Source organism: Macaca nemestrina, chromosome 20, assembly GCF_043159975.1.
Source record: "Macaca nemestrina isolate mMacNem1 chromosome 20, mMacNem.hap1, whole genome shotgun sequence".
In the NCBI taxonomy this organism is placed as follows: domain Eukaryota; kingdom Metazoa; phylum Chordata; class Mammalia; order Primates; family Cercopithecidae; genus Macaca; species Macaca nemestrina.
In genome coordinates this window covers 2,002,070-2,014,253 of record NC_092144.1, presented here as the reverse complement: position 1 = coordinate 2,014,253, position 12,184 = coordinate 2,002,070, and the positions used below count along the sequence as shown (strand labels likewise).

The 12,184-nt window shown below is 49.9% G+C and overlaps 1 pseudogene; it reads left to right on the top strand.

The window, feature by feature from the left end:
- The first annotated feature begins 9,587 nt into the window (after positions 1-9,587).
- On the top strand, positions 9,588-9,682 carry LOC112427608 (U6 spliceosomal RNA; annotated as a pseudogene).
- Positions 9,683-12,184: the final 2,502 nt, after the last annotated feature.

The following is a 12,184-nucleotide window of genomic DNA, read 5'->3' as shown; positions in this document are numbered from 1 at the left end:
GTGGCAGGTGTCTGTAATCCCAGCTGCTTGGGAGGCTGAGGCAGGAGAGTTGCTTGAAGCCAGGAGGCGGAGGTTGCAGTGAGCCGAGGTTGCACCACTGCACTCCAGCCTGGGAAACGAAAGCAAGACTCCGTCTCAAAAAAAAAAAAAAAAAAAAAGATTAAGAAAAGCTTTTGGGCCGGGCACGGTGGCTCAAGCCTGTAATCCCAGCACTTTGGGAGGCCGAGGCGGGCGGATCACAAGGTCAGGAGATCGAGACCATCCTGGCTAACACGGTGAAACCCCGTCTCTACTAAAAAATACAAAAAATTAGCGGGGCGTGGTGGTGGGCGCCTGTAGTCCCAGCTACTCGGGAGGCTGAGGCAGGAGAATGGCTTGAACCCGGGAGGCGGAGCTTGCAGTGAGCCGAGATCGCGCCACTGCACTCCAGCCTGGGCACAGAGCAAGACTCTGTCTCAAAAAAAAAAAAAGAAAAGAAAAGCTTTTGGGCTCTATGCTGGCAGGAACACAGGAGGATACAAGCTGTCACATGCCACCAAAGGACCTCTAAGCGGGTACAGCCTTCCTGGAAAGAAAGCGCTTTGGTGGGCTGGGCGTGTGGCTCACGCCTGTAATCCCAACACTTTGGGAGGCCAGGGGAGGTGGATCACCTGAGGTCGGGAGTTCCAGACCAGCCTCAATATGGAGAAACCCTGTCTCTACTAAAAATACAAAATTAGTAGGGCTTGGTGGTACATGCCTGTAATCCCAGCTACTCGGGAGGCTGAGTCAGGAGAATTGCTTGAACCTGGGATGCAGAGGTTGTGGTGAGCCAAGATCACACCATTGCACTCCAGCCTGGGCCACAAGAGTGAAACTCCATCTCCAAAAAAAGAAAATAAAAGAAAATAAAGTGCTTTGGCGGCTGTGCGCGGTGGCTCATGCCAGCCATCCCAGCACTTTGGGAGGCCAAGGCAGGCGGATCACCTGATGTCAGGAGTTCGAGACCAGCCTGGCCAACATGGTGAAACCCTGTCTCTACTAAAAATACCAAAATTAGCTGGGAGTAAAGGTGGGCATCTGTAATCCCAGCTGCTCAGGAGGCTGAGGAACAAGAATCGCTTGAACCCGGGAGGCGGAGGTTGCAGTGAGCCGAGATCGCACCATTGCACTCCAGCCTGGGCCACAGGAGCAAGACTCTGTCTCCAAAATAAATAAATAAATAAATAAATAAATAAAACAAAATGTAAAATGTAGGAGTTGTGGAACCATCAGCTCTATGTAGTTCCAGACACTGTCATCACCCCAAAGACGTCCCATCCGCATCAGCAGTCAGTCTCTGCCCTCCCCAGTCGCGGGCCACCTTGAATCCCTTTCCTGTCTCTTTGGATTAGCCTGTCCTTTGCATTTCACATAAATGGGATCATGTATTGTGTGGCCTTTTATATCTGGCACTGCTCCCTGGCCATGACGTCCTCAGGGTTCATCCAGGTGCTGGCCTATGTCAGAGCTTCGTTCCTTTTCATGGCTGAGCAATATTCCTTTCTCTGGACAGACCACCTTGTATGTATCCATTGTGATGGGTATTTAAGGACATGGAAGATGCTTAAATATTAGGTTGGTGCAAAAGTAATTGCGGTTTTCACTTTTTAATGGCACAATCGCAATTACTTTTGCACCAACCTAATAATACAGTCACTGAAAAACTTACATGCAAAGTCGTATACATTACTAGCAACTGGTTTTTTATTTTGTTTTGTTTTAATGCACAGAAAAAAAGACATGGGAAATAAGCCAAAAGGGTTTTACCACTTCTTTTCCTGGTTCCCAAAACAAAATATAATCATTATAGAAGTTATATAAAATAATACAGTATTTAAAAGTCATCTTTAGGCCGGGCACAGTGGCTCACACCTGTAATCCCAGCACTTTGGGAGGCCGAGGCAGGTGGATCACCTGAGGTCAGGAGTTCGAGACCACCTTGGCCAACATGGAAAAACCCCGTCTCTACTAAAAATACAAAAATTAGCCGGGCGTGGTGGCCCATGCCTGTAAACCCAGCTACTCGGGAGGCTGAGGCAGGAGAATCACTTGAACCAGGGAGGCAGAGGTTGCGGTGAGCCGAGATCATGCCATTGCACTCCAGCCTGGGCAACAAGAGCAAAGCTCCAACTAAAAAAAAAAAAAAAAATTTCTTTAAAGTCATCCTTAATTTACCTTTTTTTTTACTTGCAAAAAAAAAAAAGAATATATCCAGCCTTGCATGGTGGCTCATGCCTATAATCCCAGCACGTTGGAAGGCCAAGGCAGGTGGATCACTTGAGGTCAGGAGTTCAAGACCAGCCTGGCCAACACGGAGAAACCTTGTCTCTATTTAAAAAAGAAAAAAAAATTAGCCAGGCGTGGTGGTGCATACCTGTAATCCTAGCTAGTCGGGAGGCTGAGGCAGGAGAATCGCTTGAACCCAGGAGGTGGAGGTTGCAGTGAGTTGAGATAACACCACTGCATTCCAGCCTAGGCAACAGAGTGATACTCCATCTCAAAAAAAACAAGGCCGGGCGCAGTGGCTCAGGCCTGTAATCCCAGCACTTTGGGAGGACAAAGCAGGCGAATCACGAGGTCAGGAGATAGAGACCATCCTGGCTAACATGGTGAAACCCCGTCTCTACTGAAAAATACAAAAAAAACTAGCCGGGCGAGGTGGCGGGCGCCTGTAGTCCCAGCTACTCGGGAGGCTGAGGCAGGAGAATGGCGGGAACCCAGGAGGCGGAGCTTGCAGTGAGCTGAGATCCGGCCACTGTGCTCCAGCCTGGGCGACAGAGCAAGACTCCATCTCGAAAGAAAGAAAGAAAGAAAGAAAAGAAAGAAAGAAAGAAAGAAAGAAAGAAAGAAAGAAAGGAAGGAAGGAAGGAAGGAAGGAAGGAAGGAAGGAAGGAAGGAAGGAAGGAAGGAAGGAAGGAAGGAAGGAAGGAAGGAAGGAAGGAAGGAAGGAAGGAAGGAAGGAAGGAAGGAAGGAAGGAAGGAAGGAAGGAGAGAAGATAAAAGAAAAAAGAATGAAAAGAAGAAAAAAAAGAAGAAAAGAAAGAAGAAAAAGAAGAAAACAAAGAAGAAGAAAAGAAAGGAAAAGAGAAAGAAAGAAAAAAGAAAAGAGAAGAAAGAAAGAAAAAGGAAGAAGAAAAGAAAGAAAAGGAAAAAAAAGAAGGAAAGAAAGGAAGAAAAAGAAAGAAAGAAAAAAGAAAAAAAAAGATCCTTCCATGCCATTCCTCAGACCCATTCTCAGCACCTGTAGCCACCGTTGGTTCACAGCTGAGGCAAATCCTTCAGACTTCTAGGCGTAAGCAAACGTGGGCATCAGAACAAAGTAGTGACAGTAAGTATCATTAATGGTTCATTTCCTTGGATTGTGTCATCTGATCCTCCCGGAAAGGCCATGAGGTAAGGGCGATGGTTCTACGCATTGATGGTGCAGATGAACAAACATGGGCTCAGAAAGGGTAAACAACACCCTTGAGTCCACAGCTAGAAAGTGGTACGGCCAGGACTGGCCAGAATTTGCAGCCAGACCGTCGGGCTCCTGCACACGTGCCCAAGACCGTCTTCTGTCATGGAGATCGGCACTGCTTCATACCAACACTTGCTCTTTGCCATTTGTTTTTTTGTTTGTTTGTTTTCGTTTTTTGTTTTTTGTTTTTTTTTTGAGATGGAGTCTCGCTCTGTCGCCCAGGCTGGGGTGCAGTGGCGCAATCTCAGCTCACTGCAAGCTCTGCCTCCCGGGTTCCCACCATTCTCCTGACTCAGCCTCCCGAGTACCTGGGACTACAGGCGCCCGCCACCTCGCCCGGCTAGTTTTTTGTATTTATAGTAGAGACGAGGTTTCATAGTGTTAGCCAGTATGGTCTCGATCTCCTGACCTCGTGATCCGCCCCTCTCTGCCTCCCAAAGTGCTGGATTACAGGCGCCCACCACCTCGCCCAGCTAATTTTTTGTATTTTTAGTAGAGACGGGGTTTCACAGTGTTAGCCAGGATGGTCTCGATCTCCTGACCTCGTGATCCGCCCCTCTCAGCCTCCCAAAGTGCTGGGATTACAGGCATGAGCCACCACACCCGGCCGCCATTTGTTTTTTAAAACTGGACTCACTCAACACAGACTGCTCTGATACTAGCTTAGCTTTTATTTTTTTTTTTTTTTAATTTTTATTTTTATTTTTATTTTTTTTTTTGAGACAGAGTCTTGCTCTGTCGCCCAGGCTGGGGTGCAGTGGCCAGATCTCAGCTCACTGCAAGCTCTGCCTCCCGGGTTTAGACCATTCTCCTGCCTCAGCCTCCCGAGTAGCTGGGACTACAGGCGCCCGCCACCTCGCCCGGCTAGTTTTTTTTTGTATTTTTTAGTAGAGACGGGGTTTCACCGTGTTAGCCAGGATGGTCTCGATCTCCTGACCTCGTGATCCGCCCGTCTCGGCCTCCCAAAGTGCTGGGATTACAGGCTTGAGCCACCGCGCCCGGCCTTTTATTTTTTTTTGACAGCTTGCTAAGTCAGTGCATTTTTATGAAGGAAAACAAAAAAGATATAAAAATAATAATTTTTAAAACATCAGTGCATTTTAACAACTCCAGAGTAATTTAATTTACATGCTTAGCTGTACGCTATGGCTCAGGACTGAAATCCCAGCACTTTAGGAGGCCAAGGCGGGAGGATCACCTGGGTCAGGAATTCAAGGCCAGCCTGGCCAAAATGGTGAAACCCTGTCTCTACTAAAAATACCAAAAAAAAAAAAAAATTAGCCTGCCATGGTGGCAGGCGCCTGTAATCCCAGTTACTCAGGAGGCTGAGGCAGGCAAATCACTTGAACCCGGGAGGCAGAGCTTGCAGTGAGCCGAGATCACGCCAGTGCACTCCAGCCTGGGCAACAGAGCGAGACTCCATATAAAAAAGAAAAATTATATACTACTGTTGGACATTTAGATTATTTCTGAGTTTTGCTACTTTTACACACCATCTTTCATTAAAGTGTCTTACGAACATGTTTCTTTTTTTTTTTTTTTTTTTTTTTTTTTGAGACAGAGTTTTGCTCTTGCCACCCAGGCTGGAGTGCAGTAGTATGTTCTCGGCTCACTGCAACCTCCACCTCCCGGGTTCAAGCGATTCTCCCGCCTCAGCCTCCTGAGTAACTGGGATTACAGGCATGCACCACCACACCCAGCTAATTTTGTATTTTTAGTAGAGACAAGATTTCACCATGTTGGTCAGGCCGGTCTTGAACTCCCGACCTCAGGTGATCTGTCTGCCTCAGCCTCCCAAAGTGCTGGGATTACAGGCGTGAACCACCGCACCCAACTTGCGTGTTCATTTCTGTGCACACACTTGTATGTGTGTGTGCATTTGCGCATATGTGTGTGTACCTGTCCCTAGAATTGTAAGACATTCGTATTTCCTCATATGTAAAATGCCTATTCATACTTTTTGTTTCCTTTTTTTTTTTTTTCTTGAGACAGGGTCTGCTGACTCTGTCACCCGGGCTGGAGTCCAGTGGCGCTATCATAGCTCACTGCAGCCTTGATCTCCTAAATTCAAGCAATCCTCCCACGTCAGTCTCCCAAGTAGCTGGGACTACAGGGAAGCACCACCACGCTCAGCTAATTTTTAAAAAAATTTTAAAGATGGGTTCTCACTGTGTTGCCCAGGCTCCAGGGCAGTCTCCAACTCCAGGGCTCAAGTGATCCTCCTATCTTGGCCTCCTAAAGTGCTGGGATTACAGGCATGAGCCACTGCACCTGACCTGTTTATTTCCTAATTAAATCACTTGCCTATTTCCTTTGGAGTAAAGACACTTTTTACACAGCCTTGTTAATTCTGATCTGTTATAGGTGTTGCTAATATTTTCTCCTAGACTATCATTTAGGTTTTTATCTCTGGCACCCAAAACCGATCAACATGTTCCTTTCTAGATTCTCTAGGTTTTGTGACATGTGTAGTTAGAAAACTGTTCCACAAACTAAGATTTAAAATGATACACCCTGGCTGGGCAGGGTGGTTCATGCCTGTTCATCCCAGCACTTTGGGAGGCCAAGGCAGGCAGATCAACTGAGGTCAGGAGTTCGAGATCAGCCTGGCTAACGTGGCAAAACCCTGTCTCTACTAAAAATACAAAAATTAGCTGCATGAGATGACACACGCCTGTAGTCCCAGCTGCTTGGGAGGCTGAGGCAAGAGAATCGCATGAACCTGGGAGGCGGAGGTTTCAGTTAGCTGAGATCGAGTCACTGCACTCCAGCCTGGGTGACAGAGTGAAACCTCTGTCTCAAAAAAAAAAAAAAAAAGTTGGGTGGGGTGCAGTGGCTCATGCCTGTAATCCCAGCACTTTGGGAGGCCGAGGAGGGTGGATCACAATGTCAGCAGATCGAGACCATCCTGGCAAACATGGCGAAACCCTGTCTCTACTGCAAATACAGAAAATTAGCCGGGCGAAGTGGTGGGTGCCTGTAGTCCCAGCTACTCGGGAGGCTGAGGCAGGAGAATGGCGTGAACCCGGGAGGCAGAGCTTGCAGTGAGCAGAGATCGAGCCACTGCACTCCAGCCTGGGCGACAGAGTGAGACTAGACTACGTCTCAAAAAAAAAAAGTTGTACATATACAGCATGGAATACTACGCAGCCATAAAAAGGAATGGGATCATGTCCTTTGCAGGGACGTGGATGGAGCTGGAAGCCGTTATCCCCAGCAAACCAACACAGGAACAGAAAATCAAACACCGGCCGGGCGCGGTGGCTCAAGCCTGTAATCCCAGCACTTTGGGAGGCCGAGGCGGGTGGATCACGAGGTCAGGAGATCGAGACTATCCTGGCTAACATGGTGAAACCCCGTCTCTACTAAAAATACAAAAAACGGCCGGGCGCGGTGGCTCAAGCCTGTAATCCCAGCACTTTGGGAGGCCGAGACGGGCGGATCACGAGGTCAGGAGATCAAGACCATCCTGGCTAACACGGTGAAACCCCGTCTCTACTAAAAAGTACAAAAAACTAGCCGGGCGAGGTGGCGGGCGCCTGTAGTCCCAGCTACTCGGGAGGCTGAGGCAGGAGAATGGCGGGAACCCGGGAGGCGGAGCTTGCAGTGAGCGGAGATCCGGCCACTGCACCCCAGCCTGGGCGACAGAGCAAGACTCCGTCTCAAAAAAAAAAAAAAAAATACAAAAAACTAGCCGGGCGTGGTGGCGGGCGCCTGTAGTCTCAGCTACTTGGGAGGCTGAGGCGGGAGAATGGCGTGAACCCGGGAGGCGGAGCTTGCAGTGAGCCAAGATCACGCCACTGCACTCCAGCCTGGGAGACACAGCGAGACTCCGTCTCAAAAAAAAAAAAAAAAAAAAAAAAAGAAAATCAAACACCGCATGTTCTCACTTGTAAGTGGAAGCTGAACACGGAGAACACATGGACACAGGGAAGGGAACAACACACACTGGGGTTGTCCCGCAGTGAGGTGAGGGGGAGGGAGAGGGAGAGCTCCAGGATGAAGAGCTGGCGCATGTGGGGGCTTTTTGTTTGTTTGAGACGGAGTCTTGCTGGGTCATCCAGGCTGGAGTGCAATGGCGCAATCTCAGCTCACCGCAACTTCCGCCTCCCAGGTTCAAGAGATTCTCCTGCCTCAGCCTCCTGAGTAGCTGGGATTCCAGGCGCCCACCACGCCTGGCTAATTTTTGTATTTTTAGTAGAGATGGGGTTTCACCGTGTGGGTCAGGCTGGTCTCGAACTCCTGACCTCAAGCAAGGCACCCACCCTGGCCTCCCAAAGTGCTGGGATTACAGGCGTGAGCCACTGCGCCCGGCAATACATGGGGCTTAATACCTAGGTGACGGGTTGATAGGTGCAGCAAACCACCATGGCACATGTTTACCTATGTAACAAACCTGCAGGCTTGTTAATTCTGATCTGTTATAGGTGTTGCAAATATTTTCGCCTAGACTATCATTTAGAACTGCACACGTATCCCAGACTTAAAATTAAGTTATATTAAATGCCGGGCGTGGTGGCTCATGCCTGTAATCCCAGCACTTTGGGAAGCCGAGGCGGGTGGATCACGAGGTCAGGAGATCGAGACCATCCTGGCTAACACGATGAAACCCCGTCTCTACTAAAAATACAAAAAATTAGCCAGGCGTGGTGACAGACGCCTATAGTCCCAGCTACTCCGGGAGGCTGAGGCAGGAGAATGGTGTGAACCCGGGAGGCGGAGCTTGCAGTGAGCTGAGATCGCGCCACTGCACTCCAGCCTGGGTGACAGAGCGAGAGTCCGTCTCAAAAAAAAAAAAAAAAAAAAAAATCCAATTCCTCGTCGTTCCCGGCGTGGAGGGGCTCACATCCCTTGGTGTGGCGCCCCTTCCTCCACCTTCACGGCCAGGAGCACAGCCTCTTCCAGTCTCTCTTATGAGGGACCCTGTGAGGACACTGGGTGCCCCAGATCATCCAGGCTGCTCTCCCATCTCAGAGTCCTTCACTCAATCGCACGTGCAGAGTCTCTGTTGCCGTGGAAGGTGACACACCCCCGTGTTCCGGGAATTAGAACAAGGACATCTTTGGGGGCCGCTGTTCAGCCAAACACAGCTTGGGTTCCCCAGAGGCCAGAGCCTGAGACAGAAGGTTCATGTGCTCTTGTTTTCTGGGGGAGTCTGGTCTGATCCTCCGTAGGAGAGGGTGGGAGCAGGATAATGAAGCAGGGAGCGACAGCAGGCCCATAAGAGGGTGTGTCACTGCCTCAGCCTTGGGTTAATACAGGCGCCCTTGTTCCCACAAGCTCACGGAGGCGGTGTCTCAGGGCCCAGTAGGCGGGAGGAGGTTGACTCGCTGTCTCCTCACTGGCCACAGGCTCACCTCTGCACTGCCTGGTTGTGGCTGCCTGTGTGCAGAGGGGAGCTCAGGTGCAGAGCTCACACCTGAATGACATCCGTCAACACCTGTCGGGAGCTAGCCGGCGAGTGGGTGAGGTCGAGAGGCTCTGCAGGGGAGCATCAGAGGGTCTCATGCCAGGACCGGCCACAAAATTTGCAGGGCTCAGTAGAAAATGAAAACACGGAGCCCTTTTTCAAAAGTGTTTAAGAATGTCAAGACGATGACAGCATTAAAGCAAGTGTGGGGCCCTTCCAACCACAGGGCCCTTCCGATCATGGGACCCTGGGTGACTCACAAGTCGCACACCCATGAAGTTGGCCCTGTCTCATACACCCACCAAAATCTTTTTCAGATATTGCAGAAGGGGTTTGCTTAAGCTCTTAGGACAGAAAAAAAAGTCACAACAGATTGAAGTCATTAAACATGTACAGCCTTAACTGGCCGGGCGCGGTGGCTCACTCCTGTAATCCCAGCACTTTGGGAGGCCAAGGTGGGTGGATCACCTGAGGTCAGGAGTTCAAGACCAGCCTGACCAACGTGGAGAAACCCTATCTCTACTAGAAGTACAGAATTAGCCGGATGTGGTGACGCATGCCTGTAGTCCCAGCTACTCGGGAGGCAGAAGCGGGAGAATCGCTTGAACCCGGGAGGCAGAGATTACAGTAAGCTGAGATCACACCATTGCAACAAGAGAAAACTCCATCTCAAAAAAAAAACCTTCCCCTTATAACGTGCTCACTTCAGCAGCACGTATTCAAAAAGTTGGAAGGATACAAAGATTACTATTGCCCCTGCGTAAGGATGACATGAAGCATTTCATATTTTTAAAAAAGAAATAATAATAATTCAAAATTTTAAAAACTTACCCTTATATGAGGTCCCTAGAGTCGTCAGATTCACAGAGACAGAAAGTAAAAGGGTGAGTGCCAGGGGCTGGGGAGGGGGATGGGGAGTGAGTGTTTCATGGGGACGGAGTTTTAGTTTGGGAAGAGGAAAAAGTTCTGGAGAATTGGCCGGGTACGGTGGTTCCGCCTGGAATCCCAGCACTTTGGGAGGCTGAGGTGGGCGGATCACCTGAGGTTGGGAGTTCGAGACCAGCCTGACCAACATGGTGAAACCCCGCCTCTACTAAAAATATAAAATTAGCCAGGCATGGTGGCCCATGCCTGTAATCTCAGCTACTCGGGAGGCTGAGGCAGGAGAATCACTTGAACCCGGGAGGCAGAGGTTGCACTGAGCGAGATGGCACCACTGCACTCCCAGCACTTTGGGAGGTCAAGTCGGGCGGATCGCGAGGTCAGGAGATCGAGACCATCTTGGCTAACACGGTGAAACCCATCTCTACTAAAAATACAAAGAATTAGCCGGGCGTGGTGGCGGGCGCCTGTAGTCCCAGCTACACGGGGGGCTGAGGCAGGAAAATGGCGTGAACCCGGGAGGCGGAGCTTGCAGTGAGCCGAGATCGCGCCACTGAACTCCAGCCTGGGCAACAGAGCAAGACTCTGTCTAAAAAAAAAAACAAAAAAAACGGGAAACATTTCAGGCATTCGGCAGCAGGTGAGTGGATAAACAAACTGTGATCCATTCATACCACGGAATAGCACTCAGCGAGAAAAAGGAACAAACTGCTAAGTGCCATCATGGATGACTCACAGGAACTTTACCCTGAGTGAACTAAGCCTTCCACAGGAGGACAGGCGGTGTGATTCCATTCACGTGAAATCCTAGAACAGGCAAACCTTGTACACAGGCTGTGTGGTCAGAAGAGTAACAGCCCCCAAAGATACCTGTGTCCTAATCCCAGAACCTGTGAATACCTTACACGAGATAAAAGGGACTTGGCAGATGTGACTACATTAAACATCTTGTCTGGATCGGCTGGGCACGGTGGCTCACACCTGTAATCCCAGCACTTTGGGAGGCCAAGGTGGGTGGATCACCTGAGGTCAGGAGTTCGAGACCAACCTGACCAACATGGCGAAACCCCGTCTCTACTAAAAATACAAAAATTAGCCGGGCGTGGTGGCGCATGCCTGCTGAGGCAGGAAAATCACCTGAACCTGGGAGGCAGAGGTTGCAGTGAGCTGAGATCGCGCCATTGCACTCCAGCCTGGGCGACAGAGGGAGACTCCGTCTCAAAAAAAAAAAAAATCTTGCCTGGATTGGCCCGTGCAGTGGCTCACGCCTGCAATTCCAGCACTTTGGGAGGCCGAGGTGGGTGGATCACATGAGGTCAGGAGTTTGAGACCAGCCTGGCCAACATGGTGAAACCCCATCTCTACTAAAAATACAAAAATTAGCCGGGTATGGTGGTGGGCGCCTGTAGTCCCAGCTACTCGGGAGGCTGAGGCAGGAGAATCGCTTGAACCCAGGAGGCGGAGGTTGCAGTGAGCCGAGATCGAGCCTCTGTACTCCAGCCTGGCGACAGAGCGAGACCCTGTCTCAAAAAAAAAAAAAAAAAAAAAAAATCAAAGATCTTGTCTGGATTATCCAGGTAGGCCCAATGTCATCACAGGGTCCTTGTAAGAGGGTGGCAGGAAGGTCAGTCAGAGAAGGAGACATAACAACAGAAACAAAAGAGGCTGGAGGGATGCGAGGCAGGGTTGTACAAGTAGCCCCTGGAAGCTGGAATACACCAGGAAACAAGTGAAACAGCCTCCACGCTACGATTCCAACTGGAAAAGATTCTGCAAAAGGCAAAGCCATACATGAGTAAAAAGATCAGTGGTAAGCCGGGTGCGGTCGCTCATGCCTGTCATCCCAGCACTTTGGGAGGCCGAGGAGGGCGGATCACCTGAGGTTGGGAGTTCGAGACCAGCCTGACCAACATGGAGAAACACCGTCTCTACTAAAAATACAGAATTAGCCGGGCGTGATGGTGCATGCCTGTAATCCCAACTACTCGGGAGGCTGAGGCAGGAGAATCGCGTGAACCCAGGAGGCGGAGGTTGCAGTGAGCCCAGATGGCACCACTGCACTCCAGCCTGGGTGACAGAACGAGACTACGTCTACAAAAAAAAAAAAAAAAAAAAAAAAAAAAATCAGTGGTTACCCAGGTTGAAGGAAGTGGGGTTAAGGATGAATAGGTGGAGCACAGAGGGTTTGGGGGGCAGTGAAACCACTCTATGTGACACTGTCATGGTGGATATGTAACCTCATGCATTGGGTAAAACACACAGAACACAGACCTCCAAGGGTGACCTCGACTGTAAACTCTGGACTGGGCTGGGTACAATGCAGTATGCAGACATCCTGCCTCTGCAAAGCAAAGAAGGGTCCATGCCACAGATGCCACAGAGCGCAGATTGATACAGGGAGGGCACGATGG